The sequence below is a fragment of the Octodon degus genome, unplaced genomic scaffold (assembly GCF_000260255.1).
Source record: "Octodon degus isolate 3935 unplaced genomic scaffold, OctDeg1.0 scaffold00301, whole genome shotgun sequence".
In the NCBI taxonomy this organism is placed as follows: Eukaryota; Metazoa; Chordata; class Mammalia; order Rodentia; family Octodontidae; genus Octodon; species Octodon degus.
In genome coordinates this window covers 1,215,514-1,220,868 of record NW_004524877.1, presented here as the reverse complement: position 1 = coordinate 1,220,868, position 5,355 = coordinate 1,215,514, and positions in this window count along the sequence as shown.

Sequence of the window (5,355 nt, the reverse complement as noted above, 5' to 3'; positions counted from 1 at the left end):
TTTCTCATTTCAATATTTATTTAAAATTTTTAATATGATATGTAATTTTTGCTTCTCAATAAAGTAAAAAAAAAAGAAACTCCAGGGGTGGAGGCCAGTAATCTTGGACTATAGGGGATTCTGAGATATAGATATAGATATAGATATAGATATAGATAGATAGATAGATAGATTTGTCCTGGTGGATTTTTAAATTTATTTTATTTTATTTTGCAGCACTAGAAATTAAATTCAAGTTCTTACACCTATTACAGAAATGGTCTACTATTGACATATATCTCCAACCTTTTAAAAATTTGTATGGATTTGGTGGTGAAGTGGTGGGTATGGTAGCAGAAGTTTTTTTAAAAAAACAACAGGAAAAGGGTACAGTTCTTAGCAGGAGAGCAAGGAGTTGTCAGGAAAGCTGCAGGTTACTTTGAGACACCTGTTCCGAATGTACTAGAGAAACTGTCAAAATCTTCCACAGAAGGAACGATGATCGATAGTCAGAAAACTTACTGTAGCTTAAACAGGAAACTCTTCTGGTTCAGGACTGTCATAGCCACAGTCTGCAAAAAGTGCAGCTCTTGATTAATATAGTGTAGTGTCAATTAGATGTACATTCCTGAGATCTTTTATGTGTTGTAGCTTTGTCTTTTTCTTTCTTTTCAATACATCAGGTACATTGCCCTGTAAATTGTGGCAGCAGTAACAGGAATAAAAAATTAAGGAATTTTAAACTCTTCAATATTTGTGTAGTTCAGTTTTTCTACACTTTGGTACAGAAACTTTAACAAAATGCAGTTTTGAAAGTGTTTCCTTATGAGTTAACAAGTAAAGAAGTTCATTAATTACTATTTTGTATGAATTTTGCTAAACTGTAAAGAAACACCTGCTGACTTGCAGATTAAGAGGGAAAAAGCTACGCTCCCCATTTCAAACCATGATACAAATTGGCACTGACATGTGGAGAGAATAGACATTTGTATGTTTGCAATATGTGTTTAGACAAAATAGTATTAGGTATTTAAATTAGCATATTTGTGAATTTAATAGTATTAACATTATTTTCAAATGAAAAACATCTCGAAAAAATTTTAAAAATTTATTTAGAGAGAAAGTCATCCTAAGTTGCCCAGGCTGGCTTCAGACTTCCAAATCCCCTGCTACAGGTTCCTGAACAGCTGCTATTATAGGTGTGTGCCATACCACTCTGATTGATAGGATCTTTGTATTAAGAAGGCATCTGCACAGTTTATACTTCTCTGAAGTTCATGACACTAAAAACAGTTTTGTTTTTAATAGTCTGTTAAACTTGCATCCATATTAGAAAACTAAAAGTAATATTTAGTCCTCCAGTAATGCTTCATTTGCTAAAAAATACCAACATTCCAAAAGAGTTATAATTTTTCTTGAAATCTACAGTGATGTAGAGGACAAACATCAGTGGAGAACAGCACCCAATAAATCATTCCTATGTTTATAAGGCCATCCATGTGGTAACCAAATGTGGCTTATTCCCAATCATGTTCACTAATATAAAGGACCAAAGATACATTAAATCTAAAATACAATCTAACACTATAAAGAGAATTTGCTTGAAATATGGTTTTATACCTACATTTAAATATAAATTTATCTGAAAATTTAGGTATTGATGTTCCTGAAAGTCATTTCAAACAAACTTTGAATCCCTAATATAAGCACTAATTCAGAAGCACTAACACCTGCAGTGGTAGACATCACTCCAACTAATTCAGTGGAACAATCAAACTTATGCAAATTTGTATGCTGGCTCACATCTTTCCTAAGGCAAGAAGACAAAAATTTTGGCTTTAATTAAGTTCAGTTGCAGGCTGGGCATTATGGGGGACACCTATAATCCCAGCACTGGGAGGTTAGAACAGGAGGACTGTAAGTTTGAGTGCAGTCTGAACAACTTAGAAACTCTATCTCAAAATAATAAAATAAACAAAATACTGGGACATAGTTCAGTGTGACAACCTTAGGCTCAGTCTCCATTAGTATAAGAACAATAATTTTAGTTGCAACTTGTACTAATCAATAATAAACAAAATTGACACTGTATCATGACATTAAAATGAAATATATGAGAATTTCAAGAAGAACCTGATGGCAACATTTGCCATGGAAGAACTGTAATGTGAATAATCTGTCCATTAATTTTAGCTAATTGTGTGACTGTGTTCCAAAATAAAGGGAAAATATAATAAAGTTATTCTCATATTCCAGTCTCCAAAGGTAATGTAATCCATTCTATGCTGGGTCTCTTTTCTCCCTCCAATCTTTGCTGAGTTTCATCAGCTTTGCTTCTAGATACTGTCTTCTACTCTTTTAGTTATTTTTGAAGAGAGGACCATAATAGCTGCCTATGAGGTCATGAAAGTATAACTAGTCAAGCAATAAGCCAGCCACCACTGTTAAAATGCTTTATTATCAATGTAAAATAGGATCCAGGTTTCACAAGCAGATTTTAGAACATAAAGATTGATTTCCAAAATGGTATCTCTCCCTTACAGAAGCTTAAATATGAACACATAAATCTTGGGAATTGTTTTAGAGAATATATGTTCTCTATTGTAATAAGTCTACAGTTGACAAACATGCAAAATAATTTCCAAATCAAAGACTTCTTGTAGAAACATCCAAATTAAAATTATGTATTGTGTTTTATTTTTATTTATTTTTATTTTTTGGCAGAACTGGGGATTGAACTCAGACCCTTGCACTTGCCAGGCAAGTGCTTATTCTACTGAGCCATCACCCTGGCCCCTGTATTGTATTTTATTTGTTGGCCATGAAATCTAGTAAGAAATAATTTCTTTCCAGACCTCTCAAAAAATCACTACAAATTGTTTTCTAGAGGATTGACAGCATTACTAATACTCAGCTCTCTTTTGTCAGCATTCAGATATCCCTGGTTTAGTCCATATCAATTAATGTTACAGTTCCAGTTACTGAAAATGCCCAGCCATTTTCCTCAACATATTGTAACTTGATGAAGCACCTACCAATAATGTACAGTTTGTGTAAGCAGTCATGAGAAATAGAATGACCTGACTAAGATTTTAACCATACATGCTGGGTCTGTGAATTGAATATGTTAAGGAAAATATAAAATCCCGAAAGGCATACTGTTTCTCTCCTCTCCAAATTACCAGTATGCACAAATCAAGGAAGCAAAGAATAGAGGAAGGTGGCAACACTCATGTACATGAAACATTACCAGAGCTAAAAACACACTAAACAAAATGCGAACTATAGTGGGCCAAAGAACCAACTTACTTAGATTTTCTTTGTGGTTGCAAGCAACCTCCAAATGAAGGATCACAAATTAGGGAACAATTTCAATGCACTCAGGGTTCACCAACTTGTACTGATATATTATTAACATTCCCATCTTTTCTAAGGTTTGTATGTGTGTTTCATTGGTGAATTTGGTGCTAACCATCAAGAAATAACTAAACAAAATTAATACATTTTAAACATTTCCTTTTTACTGTACCTAGTTTCAAAGTTTAAAAAAAATCTTTATCATCTTTTTTCCATTATTTCTCAAATTAGTAAAACAAATAGAAAATCAAAATATAGCTGTAATAGTACATAAGATATTTCACTTTCCTTCAATAACTTAGTCCGTTCCAAAGTATTTCTGCCCAAAGTGTGTAGGTGCAACAGGATGAACTTCAGTAGTTAAAATTGTGATCTCTGGAAATTCTTGAATGATTGATTTGGCACCTTCAAAAAGGAGAAGAAATAGTGTTACTATGTCAGAATTTTTGGTAAGACTAGTGAAGACTCAGGAATTTTATAGTTACCATCACTATACCTAATACTGACAGAGGACATAGTCAACATTGCATGCTGAATCAGATGTGAATAATCTATTTATTTATGCAATGTCTAATATCTGAAAGTCTTTGATAGTATTCATAGAGTGCCCCTACCCTCCCACTAACAAATTCTTAAAATCATTATGTTTTACATCTAAGAGTTGAAAATATATCGTTATAATAACCTTCCCCAGAAGACTTAGTTTGTTTTGCTTTTTTCTCCATAATTTTACTGAGAAACAAATAGCAATGAGACAGTTTCAAACCAAATTGGTAGGACAGTTACAATAATTAACACACTGCATATATATAGATATATATAGATATATATAGATATAGATATAGATATAGATATAGATATAGATATAGATATAGATATAGATATAGATATCCTAACCATTTTGAATACACAGATACAAAATGGACATTCATCTGTATCCCATTTTTTGTGAAATTCCGTTATTTGAATGTTGTAGGTGTGTTAACTCAGCAAAATATTCTAAAAGAGTCCTGTAGTCCATAATAGTATTGGATCTTCCGCTTGACTGGCAATGTCAGAAATTGTTGACCTGTGTTTGTTTTGTTTTGATGGTGTCTGAATGAGTACATTTAATCCTTTTTGAAGAAAATAAGGATCATACATAAAATGAAAGGTTCTCAACTGGAGCACTGTGAAACACTTGCAAAGACTTCTTGTCAGAGAAAGCCAGCTTTTCAGAAGTATGGTGTCTAGTTTTTGGAGGAGGGCTATAGATAGGAAATTAAGACTGACTTAGATAACAGGTAAACTAAAAAAGTGACAGCAAATACTGCCACAAAATAACACTTTCTTTCATCTACACTGGCAAACAATAATATGTCATTCTAATGAATACTATTAGAGCTAAAGGAATTAATCTTTCATTCCCAAAGGTTTGCAAACCAAGTTTTTCACAAAACCCTCCTTAAATAAAGGTGTGCATTTGCATATTTAAATCATGTATATCCTACACATCGTATATACCATGTATGCCATATATCTCACATATACCATATGTATGAAATGAGCAAACAAATCACTCTTTGTCATCATCAATGTTTGAACTACAGGTAATTTTGGGTTACAAAACAATAAATCATCATATAGGCCATAATTCCTATGCAACAGCCTACTGAAAAGCAGCGTTTCCAACTAGATATCCTGTGACTTCTTCAGGGTTGGCTGGGACTTCAAACATCTGAAATGAAACTTCCTGATTCTAGAGAAGCTGCCTCTATTTACAACTAAGAAGCAAATATGAATTCACTACATAACACATAGAAAAGATCTCCTCAAAAGCTTAATGGTAGAATGAAAATCATTTAGAATGTTATTACATTGAAATGACCTCTACCTCCACTAGTGGGCCAAAGAACCAACTTACTTAGATTTTCTTTGTGGTTGAAAGCAACCTCCAAATGAAGGATCACAAATTAGGGAACAATTTCAATGCACTCAGGGTTCACCAACTTGTACTGATATATTATTAACATTCCCATC